At 48.5% G+C, this 17,821-nt stretch overlaps 1 long non-coding RNA gene across 1 annotated transcript in view; it reads left to right on the top strand.

Annotated features, from left to right (window-relative positions):
- The first annotated feature begins 242 nt into the window (after positions 1-242).
- LOC139045548 (uncharacterized) overlaps positions 243-17,821 on the top strand; it is a 38,494-nt gene continuing 20,915 nt past the window's right edge. Inside the window, exons 1-3 of the long non-coding RNA XR_011504117.1 lie at positions 243-5,634; positions 8,240-8,570; positions 9,196-17,821. The exon at positions 9,196-17,821 is cut by the window's right edge and continues 20,915 nt beyond it. This is a non-coding gene — a long non-coding RNA (uncharacterized lncRNA). The remainder of the gene's footprint in view (positions 5,635-8,239; positions 8,571-9,195) is intronic.

The following is a 17,821-nucleotide window of genomic DNA, read 5'->3' as shown; positions in this document are numbered from 1 at the left end:
TTGAAATCAGGGAAGAATTTGGGTCCACGTTGGTTGTTTTCGTTCGCTGATCAAAACGACTTAGACCACAAGGCCCTGCTCAGTTCTTTCCTCCAATCCTCATAACATTCCCCAAGGCCAGGGTCAAGGCCTCCGCTCTAGCCTTGGGGCAGAAGGCGGGAGTGTCATTTGGCTGGATTCCAAGAAAGCTTGGCCAAGCCCTCCTCGCCTCCTCCCACTTCCCTCTATGTCCAGGCTCCACAGTGAGCCTGTCCCAGACTCCCACTCCCCCAGAGCCACAGTGATCAAAGGAAGGGAGGAAAACACGCTGGAACCCCTTGGACCTGCTGCTGAATGGGGATTTTGGTCGGATGTTGAGTTTACCTGGAATGCCCCGGTGCTATTTTGGGAAGACAGACATCCTATGGAAACAATGAAGTGGAAAAGAAAACAACTAAAGCAAAATCCAGAGCCCAGTTTCTGCTAACCCAGCTCCACACAGCCTGGGCAGACCGTGGAAGCCCGTCAGGCGTGCAAAGGGCTGAGACTGTGTGTGTCCGGTTTACCAGCAGAGAATGTGAGATGTAGAAAAAGGATCCCTTTGACATTTCCAACAAGTCAGTGACGAAATGGAAAGATCCTGGGAACAGTCTGCAGGTAAGAGGGGAGCATCCCCTGGCCTGAGTTGGAGGTTCTGCTCCATCATTTATTAGCTGGCTGACCTTAGGCAAGAAGCCTCATCCAGAAGTTGAAGAGACTCCTAGGAATTGCCCTGAGGTTTCTGTGAGAAGGCAAATTAAATGCCAGAACCATAACATGTTTTGTTACTGGTAGAATGCTGACAAATACTGGCTATTCCTGCGTGAGCTCCAAGGGGACTAGTTAGTATTGGGTAAACAGATTGTCCTTAAAATTTCTCAAAGGAATAAGGAACACGTACATACCCTGCATGCAGCTTCTCTAGGAACCAGGAGAAGAAGCGTTTTCCATGGTATTCTCTTTTCCACCAGGGTTGGGGGAAACTCCTTTCTGACGTGGGTCCGAGTTTGTGCACGGCTGGAACAAACAGGAATATCTGTAATGTAAATGAAGGGTTTAGATATCCTGACGTTTCAGGTGCAAATTTTCAACTACTGGCTTGTGTGCCAATCCTTTTGGAGAGAAGTTAAAAGAGAAAAGCAACTTTTAAATGAGATTGGGAGCTAAAATGGAAAAGACAGACAGTAACAAGTGTTGGTGAAGATGTGGAGAAATTAGGACCGTCATACACTGCTGGTGGGAATGGAAAATGTACATGCAGCCACTTTGGAAAACAATTTGGCAGTTTCTCAAAATGCTGAACATGAAGTTACCATGTGACCCAGCAATTTCACTCCTAGGTATCTACCCAAGAAAATGGAAATGTGTGATCACAGAAAAACCTTCCGTGAATGTCCATAGCAGCATTATTTCCAATAGTTAAAATGTGGGACCAACCCACATGTCCATCAACTGAAGAACACATAAACAAAAGTGGTATATCCAGTAGAATACTACTCAGCAGAAAAAGGAAGTACTGTGTGTGCTACAACAGGGATGAACCTTGAAAACATTACGCTCAGTGAAAAAAGCCCAGCACAAAAGGCCAGTCACACACTGTATGATTCCATTTATGTCAGATGTCAGAATAAGCAAATCCATAGAGACAGAATGTAGATTAGTGGTTTCCAGGGGCTCCAGGGAAGGGGGAATGGGGAATGACTAGTAATAGTTGCAGGATTTCCTTTTGGGGTGATGAAAATGTTTTAGAATTAGATAATGGTGGTGGTTGCACAGCTCTGAATAGTCTAAAACCACTGAATTGTACACTAAAAGGTGAATTTTATGGTAGGTAAATTATATCTCAATAAAGCTCTTCAGAGAGAAAGGGAGAGATTGGGAGATCTCAAAGTCAGGATGTGAAAAGTAATAAAATTTGCTTTAAAGGAACAGGAGAAATAAAAGATAGCTTAAATTGATGAGAATTATAAACTGTAGGGAGAAGTCATCTGAAAAAATATTTTACAAATTGAAATCAGTCACTGGGGAGAATTTGTTTAGGGAAAACCAGGGGAAGAGAAAAATAAATTCCACAGAGCCGGGAGGGACTGAGAAGGGAGACCATATCCCTTATCAGCTCTCCAGGCATGGTTTGATTTTGGTTTGTAGCTTGGGATCTTCCCATGCATAATACTATATAGTATTTTGGTTCCAAATGGCCCCTGCAAGACACAATTTATTTATTATGAATTTACTAAGAATCTGTCTTATGCAGTGCACCATGCTGTGGGGAATGAAGAGCTGAATCAAACATGGGTCCCAAAGGGCTACCTCTGGCTGTCCCCGAGTCCACCCATGGCTGAGCCCACCTTTTCCTGTAACATCTGGGTCACCTGCTTAACTCTCCCACCCCACTTGCAGTTCGATTTCTAGACTCTCCTTTTTCCTCCCTGCCCAATCCCTAGGAATTCTGCAGTTACATTTCTCTCGATCCAATTTATTATTTCAGTGAATTCTTGAGCAACACCCTCATAGGTCTGTCCCCTGTGGCTGCCGCCAGCTCTCCATGTGGCTTCACCCACACATGACGTGTCCCTCTCCCTGAGTTCCCCAAAGAAGCATTGACACAAGACGATTGGTGTAAGCAGTTTTTACCAGTTGACAGACTATTGGTGTAACCAACTTTTCCCCATTGGTAGAGATAGAGGGGATGACAGTAGAGCAGAGGAAAGGGAGGAACTTACAACAGGGGAGAGACCACCACTATACAAAGTTTCCTTTGTCAATACTGCTTCAGGGACCTTCTCATCAACCAGCCATTCCAGTCCTCATGGCTCCACCCACTGCTGCTGTTTGTCTTGACAGAGAGCGGTCTCTCCTCTCCCCTCGTCTCCCCTCTTCTAGACTCTGCCACCCCTCAGGAGGAAAGACCCATACCTCCTTCCTTTTGTGCTTCCAAGGATCCTTCACTAATTTTTCTTCCCGTATTATATGGATCAATTTAACCCTCCCTTTTTCTAGTTCTCTCCCATCCACCCATACAAGCTGTGCCTAGTTTGAGGGGTGAGAGAAAATGGGAGAGAGGGTGGCTTTCCAAATGGACCTTTGTTTTCCAGAGCAGTTCTGACTGTGGTCAGCTGGCACAAGCACCAATTTCCAGCCACTAACCACAGTACCCGTTCTCAAAGGTGCAGGAGCCAGACAAGTAAATACACCCAGGCTGCTGACTGCGGGCAAAGCTTGGCACCTAGGCCAGCCTCAAATTCCCAGCTGGCTCCTTTGTGTCATGGGAGGTAGGTACCACTCGACAGATCCTTGCCAGTGATCTAGATGGCAGGAGAGAGTCTTCCTTGGTCTATTAGTTTCCTAGGGCTGCCATAAATTACTACAAACTGGGTGGCTTCAAACAACAGAAATCTTTCCCCCACAGTTCTAGAGGCTAGAAGTCCAAAATCAAGGTGTCCGAAGGGCCTTGCACCCTTCAAAGACTCTGAAAGAGGATCCTTTCTTGCCTCTTCCAGCTTCCGAAGGCTCCCGGCATTCCTCGGCTTGTGGTGGCATAACTCCAATTTCTCTCTCTGTCTTCACATGGGCTTACTCTCCGTGTGTCTCTGTGTCTCAGTCTTCCTCTCTTTTCTTTTATGAGGACACTGTCATTGGATTTAGGGCCCACTCTTTAGATCCTTAACTTAATTAAATCTGCAAAGACCCTATTTCCAAATAAGGTCACATTCATAGGTGCCAGAAGTTAGGACTTGGGCATATACCTTGGGGGGACTCAATTCAACCCACTACCCTTGGCCCTGGGCTGCTTTAAAATTCTGGCTTATTAGCTTTGTGGCCTTAAAAATGCTGGAGAGGAAGGTTACAGAGGCAAGCGAAGTGGAAGGATTGCAGGCCCAGCAGTCAAGGCCGTGGCAAAACAATGAACTGCACAAGCAGGAAAGTCTTCTCTCTGGAGTGCCTTGCTCCCAGCTGCCCCATTTTTCACTCCTTCCTTCTTTGCAGCGTCCCAGACTCCTCTCCTCCAGATGAAAAAAAATGAGCCATCTTCCTAAAACAGCCTGCGGAGCTAGCTAGAGAACATGCAGAACCTGTAAGCCCAGGAGCTCAGCTGTCCCATCCTGGAAACAGACATCTGTCTGCGCCTTTGTCTACAGAGCCCTGGCCCTCGCCTCTCTCTGTGGTGGGTGGAATATGGCAGCTTGACCCTACACGGTCCTCCTATTACTCAGCTATGGGTGAGCACAGGTTGCTGGGATGGAGTAGGTAAAAGTTATAAACCAGAAGCTTAGGGTGTATGAGGTGTTTTCCCAATACCTGTTCCCAGGTCCATAGAACTGAACAAACACCCAATTCCAAGGAGGGAGGAAGAGGTTGTGGCTAAAGGGGAGGCTCTGGAGTCAGGCTGCCTGGGCTTGAATACCACCACTATCTTCTTGCTGCTGTGCAACCTTGGCCAGGGGAGAGGGCTAAACCTCTCTGAGCCTCAGTCCTCTCATCTGTAAAAAGGGGCTAGTAAATGGACCTGCTTCACACAATTGTGAGGCTTGAATGAGGCGATGCATGTAAACCTAGTGCCTGGCACAGCGTAGGTGCTCAATAAACATGAGGTGCTATAATTAAAGGGAAAATGATCATAATGATGTTGATTTGAAAAATAATAAAAGACCTTCATTGCCTTGTTCAATGAGGCACTCCCAGAAGCCAAGTTTTAAAGGTTTAAAAAGAGGTTGGTATTTTGAATCATGTCGGCTCTGCAGCAACAGAAGTGCTGACAAGTCACCATGCTCCCTCTGCCTCTTGGTTCACAGAGCACCGCTCTCTCGTCTGCGTTCCAGTAGAGAGATAAACAGAATGGACTCGGAGGTGGACATTGTTCTCCAACAGGCCTGACTGCAGCCCAGCTGGGGCGAGCATTTCCTTTCCAGCATTCCAAGAGGCGACAGTCCCGAAGGATAATTAAAAATCAGCTCACAGTGGCAACCGAGAAAAAGGCACTAAGCTCCCGAGTGTGGAGCAGACAGGGTGTCCCAGGTTATGAATTTAGCACCCTCACATTTGCACACTGTATAGGACCATCGTCAAGTTGGGAGCTGTCATCTTTGAATGGTGTTTGTGCATCTGGATGACTGGTTGGCGACCAGGGGTCGGACAGGCTCTCCCAAGTCCATTCTCAGGAGTCTGGAGGAATGGTGGACAACTTGCACTTCACGTCATTTTACCCTGCAACTCCATGGAGGTTCCAGAAAGTCTTGGTTTTAATGGTTTCTCACATGGGCCTGTGACATTGGTGGTATAGTCACCGTCTTCTATCACTGGAAAAACTGAGGGTCAGAGAAACAAAGCATGTGGCACAGTGTGGCAGGGATCCAGCGGTCCAGAGCCTCCCAGATATGTGCAACTGTGTATGGTCAGCCTGACACACCTCACCACACACCAGGCTCTGTGATAGATGGTGGGATGACTCAGGTCTGGGCCAGAGGTCAGGAACGAGGATGTGACATATTCCCATCCCCGGGCCCCTCCAGGGGTGAGCTTCCCGAGCAGACCACGGCGGCTGCTGGTGGGGGAGCTGCTGTGCCAACCTGCACCAGGGTCAGAAGATGACCAGCGAGGTGCCTGGGTATGGTCAAGGTGAAGTTTGCCTTCTCATCTGCCTTTTATTTATTTCATTCTTTTATGCAGTCACTTTTCTTTCTTTCTTTCTTTCTTTTTCTCTCTCTCTCTCTCTCTTTCTTTCTTTCTTTCTTTCTTTCTTCTTTCTTTCTTTTCTTTCCTTCTTTCTTTCCTTCCTTCCTTCCTTCCTTTCTTTCTTTCTTTTTTTTAGGAAGATTAGCCCTGAGCTAACATCCATGGCCAATCCTCCTCTTTTTTTTGCTAAGGAAGCTTGGCCCTGAACTAACTGCATGCCCATCCCCCTCTACTTTATATGTGGGATGCCTGCAAGAGCATGGCTTGATGAGTGGTGCCACGTCTGCACCTGAGATCCAAACCAGTTAACCCCAGGCCGCTGAAGCAGAGTGTGCAAACTTTGCTGCGCCACCGGGCCAGCCCCTTCTTCTGCCTTTTAAATGTTATTCTTTCCAGTTACTGCCCCTAACAAGGGGTATCCCATGGACGGGCCAACTAGAGTGAACCCTGCCCAGCACTCTGTTCTCTGCATTGACCAACTCTCTCCCCTCTGCCCTGACTCATGTCCACATGGTCAGAACAGAAGCTGCCATGTTTGCACAATGTGGCACTGTCTCTAATGGTCACATTTGATGGGGCCAGATGTAGAACTTGACCCAAGGCAGGATCAAGTGGAGAAAGAACTTATTCTCTCCAAGTGTTGCAGTAACAGGTACAACTTGGAAGATGTGGGCCCTCCCCTTCTGCCATGTAGTCTGGGAAAGGAGGAAGTTGATAGTGAGAAAAAAGTCAAGTCATCCTGAACTTTAACTCCATCTCCAGTACTTACTAGTCATGTGCATTTGGACAAATTACTTAACCTCTCTGAGCTTGAGAAAGAAGAATACCAATACCTATCACACAGGGTTGCTGAGAGGCTTAAAATGAGATGACGCATATCAGGGGCCAAACACCAGGAGGTGATTGATAAATGGTGATCTTCCTTCCTTCGTCCTTCCTTAGCTTCCAAGATGCAGCAAGATCAGGGGCAGCCAGGGTGATGGGGTCCTAATCCACTGTCTACACACAAGCAGGGAGCTTAACTGATCCCAAATATAGGCCTTGCTAGCTCACAAAGGATTATTTTTTTTACCATGTGAACATATTTATATGAAGGTTTTCACACGAGTGTGGAAACACATTGAGGAACAGGAAGGTGAATACAATGAGAGTTAAAGACTCGCGGTAGCTGCTTGTGACACACAAGATCTACGACAGTCGGTAGGGCCCATGCCCGGGATAATTGATGGGATAATGTGAGCACTAGTGCCTCGCTGGTCAGTGAGGACCCCTGTGGACAGGATCAGGAAGGACTTGTGTTACTTCTGCCAGAGTGGGTTGTACTGTTACTAGACTGGTTTGTCTGTAACCACTGGAGGAGAGCTGTTGTCTCTCAGCTCCTCTGATACCCTGAAAGCAAGAGAACTTACTAGAATGTGCTGGAGAAGAGAGGCCATGCAAAGTCCCATGAACAGAGAGAGCAGTGCCAACATGCTGGGAAGAAAGAGGTCTGAGGGCAGCTGTCAGCAGTGCAAGTAACGTGAGGGCAGGCGAAGAGGTGGTACCACCCACAGATGGAGCAGGCAGATATTGTAATGATGCACAGATGTACATATTGTTAACCAGTACAGATTTTGCTCCTAGGGCTTGGTCTAGCACTACATGTTTTATTTGCATAGTCTAATTTAATCCTCAAACAGTCCTCTGGAGCAGGTACCACTTTATTTAGAGATGAGAAAACTAATGTTCAGGGAGGTAGACTTGTTCAAGCTCACACTGCCGCTAAGTGGTGAGGCCAAGGCCCTAACCCAGGTCTCTATGAGTCCAGAGTCCTTGAGTCACCATTTCTGCACTGCTTCTAATCTTGAAGCTGAAAAAGCCTTAGGAATCAGCCCTCTGGGACTCGATATGTGGTCGGGGGACTAGTAGTATCGGCATCAGCTGGCAGCTTGTTAGACGAATAGAATCTCCAACAGGCCCCAGACCTGCTGAATGAGATTCTGTATTTCAACAAGAGCCCTGGTGTTTTGTATGTACCTTCACGTTTGAGAAGCCCTCTCCGGATGAGACCACTATTTCTCATGTTTTTCTCCAGTCACTAGGGCTCCAGGATGTTAACAGGAATGAAAAGTTTTCATGATCAAATGAGTTTAGGAGAAAGTGAGTTGAATGAAGCCAAACTGGCCTCTCTGTTACTGGCCGTGTGGCTGCCTTGACCAGGAGGATGTGTAGATTAGGATGTGCTCCAGGGGGTTGAGGGAAAGGGTTTACAGAATCCCCCAAACTTATTGGAACTTTGAGACCTGTTTTTTTTGACAAGCAGTTTGCAAAACTGGTATGCCAAATAATTCACTTTTAAGAATGACTGATTTAGACCAACTGCCTTAGAGCACAGCTGTGTAAATGAGGCTGAGGAAGTCATCGATTTGCCCAAGGTGGCAGTCAGCTGGAACTGCAGGTGGCAGGCTTGCAATCTTTGCAAAGCACGCTCTTTCTGAGGTACTGGGCTGGGAAGCCCAAGGATTTAACTCCAATCATGACCATTTGCTGCCTCTGCTCTTTTTTCCAGCTATGAGGAAGGAACTGTGCTCTGTGATCATGCCGGACAGAAGGAGGACAGAGTCAAATGGGCTAACATGTGTCTGTGCTCCTCTTGAGAGGCAAACCACAGGCCCAAATCACAGCACTAACAAGTGGCAAAGCAAAGGAAGGAATGCAGGTGCAGCTGGTTCCAGCGCTCAGGGCTCCCTCCTTCCCTGGATGCGGAGAATATTCTAGCCTTCCTCGCCAAAACAGGCAGAGCAGAGCCAAGAGATTTTGCAAAGACTGAGTCATGAAGAAGGAGCCAGGCCTCCCCTGGATGAGCCTTGGAAAGCCCAACCACAGGGTCACAAAAAACAGTGAGTCAAAACCCAACCCTTGGGAGGAAAAAAGGGCAGTGTGTGTGTGTGTCGGGGGTGGTGGTCAGGAGAGCTCTTCTAGCACCTAGAAGGCAGCAGAGGTTGAGGAGGTGCCTACCACCTGGTCGAGGTGCTTAGATGCTAAGAGACTTGTCTGGAACTCAAGGAGGTAAATTCTTTAGCTTCTGCCAGAGGTTGAGTGGCTGCACAGGGCAAGCCCGTTTCCTTCTTTCAGAGCAGGTCCTGCATGTGAGCATCTCAGGGCTCAGTGAGAAAGAGTAAGGTCATGGAGGCAACCCTGTAATCAGCCCAAAAATGGGTTCATCTCTTCTGGGTGCTTCTCCCTGACTTCTCTCTGGACCTTCTCCTGGTTTCTCTTATTTGGACATTCAGGACTCTTCAGTGTGATCCTTTGAACTCAGACCTTATAGTGACAGAGTGAATGAGTGTCATTACATCGAGTCACAGTTGCTGGAGAGAGCTTTGTCGGAGGAAGTAGGAAAGGAAACAGAGAACGCGCGCTACTGAGGGCCCAGCACTGAGGGTGGCACTGTGCACGTGTTATCTCATCTCATCCTCCTAACAGTCCCGCGAGGCAAGCACTCTTTTTCTCCTCATTTTACAGGTGAGGAAACAGAGGCACAGAGAGGTTAAGCAGTCTGCCTGAGGTCACCAAGTGAGAGAACTGAGAACTGTGAACCCACAGCTTTTGGAGTCTTATACCTCTAGGCGGGAGAATTTTCAGTCTGGGACATGACTGAGGGAGTGGAAATAAAGCGGAGGTTAGCAGTGTCCTTATTCCCACGAGGACAGGCCAGGAGCTCTGGCCCTGCCACATTCAGGCCCCTGGGACCCACAGCACTGCAGCAGAACCAGAGAAGGTGAGACACTCTGACCACATCCCACAAGGATTAAATCTGAATCTCCAGGTGCAGCCCAGGAATCAGCTTGTTAGAGCCTCTCTGGTGATTCCAATGCACAGTCAAGGTTGAGAAGCAACCTCCCCGCTGTATAGATGGGGACACTGAGCCCAGGGAGGGGAAGTAGATTTCCCCAGGCTGTGCAACCCATACCACCACTAAGGACTCCATCCAGGGTCTTCTAATTCTCCATCAGCCAGGACTCACTTGCAGGACCACCTCTCCCACTGACTAGCTGTGTAGCCTTGAGTGGGTCATTTAACTTCACGATGAAAGACTTTATTTAAACTCTTAAGATGGCACAAGTGCTCAAGAAACACCAGTGTTCTCCCTGCCCAGCCCCCACCTCAAATTCAGCCCGCTATCTATTATATAACAATGGACAGAGAAAATTGTGAGCAAGGATGGAATTGAGAATCTGACTGTTCTTGAGCCTTAAGGACAGGACTTGGAGTACCCCAGAAGTGTTGCCTGCCCAGAGGAGTCCTGGGGAAGGACCCAGATGCCAACCAATGACCTGTGAGAGGTGACTGGGGGAGGGGGTGGGAAGGAGGCACAGGGATGAGATTGCTGCTGCGGAGCTGGAAAGGCAGCCCAGAGTGGGTCAATCCCGTCCTACCAGGAAATGCAGGTAGTGCCACCAGGTGGAGAGTGATGCTTTGTCTTAAGAGCCCTGGCAAGGCGCTCTTCAGATAGCGACAGCTGAAAGGCAAGTGAGGGCATGTGCTCCCCCACCCGCACACGCCTGTGCTGTATAAATAAACGATCGATTACAACTCTAATATAAATATCCCACACTGTTAACAGTGTTTATTTCCAGCACAGTGGAATGATGGTGAACTTTCACTTTCCTGGTCGTCTGTTTCTTTGATATTTAGCTTTTTCATAACAACCATTGCACTACTTTTGTCATAAAAAATAATGAATTTTTAAATGCTGATATAAATATTTGCAGAACACCAGGTACCTATGCTTTCAAATGGCCTTTCAGAGAAAGTCAGTCATTTGGAGAAAGATTTTCAAAGTATTGCGACACAGGTGCAATTTGGTGCCCTCTCCCTTGTCTTAGCTGTTTTAAATGACAGCTTCCTCAGTCCTGGGGCTGCCCTTCACACTCCCAATGGAAGCATTTTAGGCCTACTCAGCTCTTCTGTTCTTACTATTACTCTGCCATCAAAAAGAAAAAGAAAAAGAAAAAACCCTGCTTTTCTCCCCCGCCATGGCCAGGTGCTCTGTCTCTACAGTCACATCGGAGACACACATCTTTCATGCCTCGTTCCTCAACAGCAAGAACACACCTGCCTCCAGCTTGTAGGATTAATTACCCCCTAACAAATAATAACTCCCAGTGCAGGAGGAGTAGAGGAAAGAGGCTCTAAAAATGTGATTGTGCAAGAGAAACCTCGCTGTTTTGTACCAGAAAGTGGCCGCAAGCATGGCTGCCCCCGGGTGTGACGTACTGAGGAGACAGCAATGGGGAGCACTTCAAAATGAGAAACTTTCTGGAAAGTACAGCAAAGGTGGCCCAGGTATGCAGGGTTCAGCTTCTGGGGCAGTCTCCCAGCTTCTTGGTGGTGCCCTCCGGATCCTGCTGCTTTGCCCCGCCTGACGCACCCAGGAGTGGAAATGCTGAGCAGAACACCGTGGAACTACAACACGTTAGTGGAGGGGCAATCGTGGGGACACTCGGCCAGCTGTCCATTTGGTGAGCATATGCCCCAGACGCCAGAAGACGTGTGTCTGCCTGACTCATGAGTGAGTGTGAGTCTAGTGCTCAAAGTACACATTTTCCACACAACATGGTCCCTAAATGCAAGACAGCCACCTTGTTGCATTTGTTCACCTAAAGTCACAGCATCTGTTCTCATGCTGATGGCAACACCAGCTGGTGGGACTAAATGAGAGAGTTTGTCAGAGTCTCCAACATGGTACCTTCTGGAAGGGGAGTCAAGGTGATTTTGATCATGGACAATCTTTCCTCATGTGCTGACTTTAGAGAATAACTCCATATAAGATGTGACTCCCCATAAGTGTAGGATCCTAGCTCCTGCTTCATTTGCTGCCAATATTCCTTTGTTCTCCTTCCATGCAGCTCCAGACCCTTGTCCCCAGGTTTTGATGCCACCCCCAGGCCTTTGCCTGGGATGGAAAGTCACCTGCTCCATCACAGGGGATACCCGGAATATCTGGGTTGGATCACAGGCCAGCAGAATTTGCGGAGGTTCATCTCATCCCATAACAACCAAAAGGACTTGAGAGCTTGATATTTAATGGAAAAGCCATCACCATTCTCATGGAACTCAGCTGAAAGGATGTATGCTCATGGGTGCCAGGCCCTTTATAGTCACAAGAATCTGAACTATGAAGACACTGGATGGGGCACAAGGCCCTGGGCTCGGACACAGATGAAGTGTTTCTCTGGAAGGGAATCTTGGCCTCTTGCAGACCTGGGAAGTGCCAGGGCTTAGCTCCTGAGTGAAGATCGCTGGTGCTGACAGCTGGGAGTCAGGGCTCTGGGGCCACTCATTGTGCAGGAGCCAGTGGTCCTGGTGCAGGAGGAGCCCTTCCAAAGGTGGGGGCGTTGGATCCTACAGACACAGGCTGGCCCCTCTGGGGGCTCCTGTGGTGTCAGAACCATTTCCCAAGCACCTGCCACGGTTATCAGCTCAGGCTGAGTGCTTCTGGAGTGGTGGAGAGAGGGCGGAGGGAGAGAAGCAGCCATGGGCTTCCTCCCAGGCAGCTCAGCAGCCTGGAGGAATCAAGGGACACTGTGCATTCCGTCTGGAGTTGTCTCCAGCCTGCTCTGGTTTGGAACACACACGTGGGGTCCGGAAGGCTGAGTTTCCAATCCCACTCCCACTAGGTACCAGTCGAGTGCTGTGGACAAGTCTCTTGACTCTTCTGAGCCTCAGCCTTCTCACCTGTAAAGTGGGGATAAGAAGACTATCCTCGCAAGGTTGTTACAGGGCTATATGAGAAAAGGGAGAAAGGGACAAAGGTGTGTCGTAGAGCATGAGTCTGCTAGGACACATGGGCCACATGGTGGTGGGGACAGGGAAGGACAGGTGGGGCTCCTAGACAATGAAAAAGTTCTTGCATCCTCAATGACATCTTCCGTTTGTTTCGTTTCTGATGAAGGCTTTGAGGAAAGGAGAGGAGCTCCCTGGGAGGAGAGGAAGGGGCCTGGAACACAGGGTGGGGAGGGGAGGAGACCAGGATGAACAAGGACCCCTCCTTCTGGGTAGCCACAGGGTCTGCCTTCATATTTTTAATGTCCCACCTATCAGGTAAAGACTCCTATTAATGAAAACAACCTGTTTCTCTATTTGCAAAATGAAGAGATTGGACGGGCTGAACTTCAAGCTCCGTCCAAGTGCAATCTGGCATCTCTAGATACCCTGAGCCTAAAAAGCCACCCCACACGTGCACACGCACACACACACATGCATACACAGTCGCTCACACTGACACACACATTTGTTCCTAGGGTTCTAGTCAGAATAAGTTGATGTTAGGAGATAGCCAGGGGCTTGTGTTCCAGGCTCAGGCACATCTTAGCTGCTGCTGTTAGGCCTTCCCCAGGGCGACAGAAGGACACAGACACAGGGCCACCCTCTGGTCTGATCTCTCTGCCTTATGCCAGTGGTGAGGTGGATTGTTGGGCCAAGGAGAATGCAAGAAAGAAGAGGAGGATGGGGATCCGCCCTGGGGTAGGCCAGGAGGCAGGGGTGTAGGGCCTTGGCTTTACCACACCCCTAGAAGCGCCCTAGAGAGGGCAAAACACGGGGCTCAGCTGGGAAGGCCCTAGAAGACCAGTCAGTGCCTGGGTCAAGACTTTATGCTTGGGTAAACCACGGGGACCGGGGAGTGATATTTACAATCATCTTTCCGTTGCTTTCCTGACCCCAGACCAAGCAGGTGGCTCCTGAGAGCAGCAACATTCAATCATTAAGCGATTCACGCATTCACCTAACAACCGTTTCTGAAGCAGACCTATACCCCGCTCTGGGTGGGGGGGGGGGTGGGGGGGGGTGGCTCAGAGCTTATATCCCCCGGTGTTTCCTGCGCTGCAGATTTCCCAACAGGACGAAGGAGGCCTTCTGGAATCTGAGCATGGTGTGGGTAGGCCTCAGCGTAGCAAAATCCAGTGGAGAACAGTTTGCAGCCTCTGGGTTTTGAGCTTCCTCCCAAACCTTGCAGTGGAGAAGTTCTCCTTTGCCTCATGCCCCCACTCTGTGTCTCCACCATGTGCCTCTCAAGCTGGTGCCAGGCTGGATCAGAGTGCCCCAGCCTCGTGTGTCACCCACACACCCCAGCAGCCAAACCACAACTCTGACCTAGACGGATGCTTCAACACAGGTGTTAGCAGACCCGCTGGAGGGACACAAAGGAAGTGATTAATTATGGTTTGGGGAATCGAGGAAAGCTTCATGAAGGAGGGAAGAGATGAACTAGGCCTGAGAGATGGCTAGAATATTGACAGAAGGCTGAAGGAATGTTGTCAGCAAAGGCTTGGAGGCAAGAACAAAGGAAGGCTGAAGACATTTTCATAATTACCCCAAATGGCTCCCTGACTCAGAGCCAATCACTTTCCTGTACACAGTTCAAGGGATGTGAGTTTTGTTTTTGTTTTTTTCGTAAAGATTGGCACCTGAACTAACAACTCTTGCCAATCTTCTTCTTTTTTTCTGCTTTTTCTCCCAAATCCCCCCAGTACATAGTTGTATATTTTAGTTGTGGGTCCTACTAGTTGTGGCATGTGGGACGTTGCCTCAGCGTGGCCGGAAGAGCAGTGCTATGTCTGCGCCCAGGATCCGAACCAGCAAAATCCTAGGCCGCTGAAGCGGAGTGCACGAACTTAACCACTTGGCCACGGGGCTGGCCCCGGACTTGAGTTTTGGAATTCAAAATATCTGGCCGTGTACTAGACATGGGACCTTAGGTAAATCACTTAACCCCTCTGAGCTTCCATTTTCTCATGTGTAAAGTGAGGATCTTACTACCTACAGTATCCATCTCACAGGGCTGTCTGAGCTTTGAATACATTATCATGTAAAGGAACTCACCAGTGCCTACTTAGCACATGGTAGGCAGCACACACTGTGTCTCCCCCTGCTCCTTTTCCTTCCTTCTTTTGGCCTCTATTTCACCCTCCCTAAAACGACAAGAAGCGACTCTGCCCCTAGCCCAAGGCCATTCTCAGGAGGCTGGTGGATCCCTGAGATAGCCCACTTCCTCAGGAGGCTGGTAGATCCCTGAGATACCCTACTTCCTCAGAAGAAGACAGCACAGAGGGGGAAGCAGGCCATGCGCTAGGTTGCCATCAACTGGACACGTGCCTTTCCCAGTGGAAGGTGACTTTGGACTCTGTCAGGAGGGAAAGCTTTGGTGGAGAGCTAAGGACAGAGCTGAGAACCAACAGGGAGAAGGAGGGCGGCGGGAGGGACAAGTTGTTTTTCATTTGCAGGACTTTCAGCTCCAGCCAAATAGCATCTTTAAATACTATTGACATGACAAAGCCGCTTCTTGGCTTAGGCTTGAATTTTCCCTGTTCTTTTTTTAAATCCAAAATTGAAGAATGTATCTCCTTTAGAACTGTGCCTGTCAGCCCAGTCCTTTCTGCCCATGAGGGTCCACCTCCAAGTAGCCCAGTTTGCCAAGGTCAAGAGGTGATTACCTTTGGCTCCAGCCATGCACACTTGGGGGGAGGAAATTGAATGCTGCAGAAGGCCAGGCATGGGGGTTTCTTCTGGTGGAAAGTGAGCCTCTAGACACCCTTCCCAGTTTCCCTCTTAAACTCCTGTTCTCCTTCACAATCCTGTGTGTGTGCGCACACGTGCCTGTGTGCTGTGTGTCTGCTGTAGGACCACTATCTTAACAGGGAAGCATTTCCACATCTGTCTGCAGCTAGGACTGCAAGAATCAAGTGAAATGGACAAATTAGGCAATTATTCCAGTTGTTCAGGTTTTAAAATATTTCCGCCTAAAATAACCAGATAATTGAGGTTGAAGTGGGTGGTCCATTCTGCTTGAATCACCCATAAATTACCTCAATTTTCCCGTTCACTTTGTGTGTATAAGACTTAGCGTTAGTATCATCCAGATCAAAGAACACAGATATTAAATAAAGCACGTAATAAAAGACGGAGGTTCCAGCCCAGTCTCTCCACAGGTGGCATGTTTAGTCATTTATTCAACAAATACTTTTCAAGCAACAAATATTTATTGTGCCAGACACCGTGCTAGGTGTTGGGGATACAACCACGAGTAAGCAAACATGGTCCTTGCCCAGATGGAGCGTATATTTTGGTAAGGGAAAAAGACAAAAATAGGTAAAGGAATAAATATAATGATTGGAAATTGTAGTAAAGATCAGAATGAGTCAAAACTATTTCTATGCTTATTGTAAGCAATTTTTGGTCACTGTCCACAAGAATAATTAACTCCAGTGTGTGATGGCAGACTGCCTGTGATCACACCTGCTTACTGGTCTCATGACGGCCGCTAGCCCCTCCCAGGTCAATGGGTCTCCTCAAGACTATACTAAATTAACAGGTTTGCAGGGAAAACCATCGACCCTGGCTTGAGCGGTGGTGAGCTGATGGCCTCTAACGACTGAATGACCTTGAGAAGTCACTTTAGTCTCCTTTTTCTAATCTACAAAATGGGCATCATACCTACCCTACCAAACCACAGGGTTCTTGTGAGGATCAAGGAGATGGTGGTGGAAGTGCTCTGCAAACTGTAAAACTCTAGATAAAGGAAATGGTGTTGATAAACTTTCTCCACGAAGAAGCTTAGTCAATCTGAGAGGGAAGGGAAGGGCAGGGGTAAGGAGCGGAGGGGAAGAGAACGGAGGGGAAGAGTGGTAAGGATTGCACTGCCATTGTCATATTTAACATCCACAACAGGCCCATGAGACAGTATCATCCTCATCTACAGATGAGGAAACTGAGGCATGGAGAGGTTAAGGAAGCCACACTACTAATCCGTGGGGAGCTGGGGTTTGATCTGTCCTCTCCAAAGCTCACCTCTACCATAAAGCCATAGCTAGAGCGGTGGAGACAAGACACCAACCTCCCTTGGTTTTGAACTTGACACTGAGTCCCAAATTGGGCCTGCCCTGGAAATGCCACGGGTGATTCTTTTTAAAAGAAGAATGTGACAAGACCACACAACTTCAAGGAATCAAGGAGATTATTGGCCAACCCTCTGTTTATGGATGAAAGAAACAAAGGCTCTATAAAGTGTAGGTGACTTGCCCAAAGCCACATAAGTCATTAGTGACAGCAACAGAGAAAAGAAAAAAGGAAGGATGGATTTATTAATGTTTTTCAAACTGTTGGTGCTACTTACTGGCGGGTCATTAATTTCGTTAGTGGGTCACAGCCAGGAGTTTTAAAAAATGAAACAAAATAGGATAGAAAATAGAGTGCATTGTAGCTAGTAAAGGGAAGTCATGCTTCACAGTACTTTTTGGTTCCATGTTTGTGCTCCTGTGTGTGCAAAGAGCCTGAATGTAAAATGACCATGTGTCGTAGTCAAAAGCCTCTGAAGGTCACCAGACTGGAGAGTGAGCCTGGAGGAGGAAGAGACTCGCGGGACTACAGGAAGTTTGAGCAAAATCCAAGATTTTCTCCTCCGATGCAAGCAAAACAGCTCTAAAATAACCACAGGACCTATTTTTAGCATATGCCAAAATTACCTTTCCTTTGGTCTCTGGCATTGACCAGGAGGCCTCCTCCACAGCACGCACTGCTCCTGGGGAGCTGACAGGGGCCCAGGAAAGCCGTCATGCAGGAAGGAGGCCAGAGGCCAGCCTCTTTTATAAACTCCATGGCTGTTTCCCTTTCCTCACTTCCTCTGCCTGCCTTGGGGTTAGAGCAGGTCCTTGGAAACAGGGGACAGCATCCTTCACAACAGGATGTAGCAGGGACCACACACTGCTCTCTGAGTCAGACCACCAGTGAGCGAGGCTCTGGCCCCACTTAGTCACTGCAGGATAACTTAACCCTTCAGCGAACAGGAACAGATGCAGCTGAGGGCCTAGAGGGAGGATATAGGGGACCTTTCCAACCTGTGGCCCTGGGGACAGGCCTTCCACAGCCTCAGAACCCAAGTTCCTGCGCCTGGAGCCCACCCAAAGCTTGGAGTCAGGGAGTAGACAGCATTTTAAGGATTCTTCCTTCTGAGCATTGTCAGGTGTGTGTGTATGGTTGGGGGGAGGTGTGGGTGCAGAAAAAACTAGAATCACCAGTAAACTTATGAGGAAGCACCTGGAACCTCATCCCTGGACCATGGGAGGGGTTGAGGCAGGCCCCCACTGCTAGT

The sequence above is a fragment of the Equus asinus genome, chromosome 6 (assembly GCF_041296235.1).
Source record: "Equus asinus isolate D_3611 breed Donkey chromosome 6, EquAss-T2T_v2, whole genome shotgun sequence".
NCBI classification, from domain to species: Eukaryota; Metazoa; Chordata; class Mammalia; order Perissodactyla; family Equidae; genus Equus; species Equus asinus.
The sequence above is the reverse complement of the archived record's forward strand: the minus strand, read 5'-3'. Positions and strand labels throughout refer to the sequence as shown.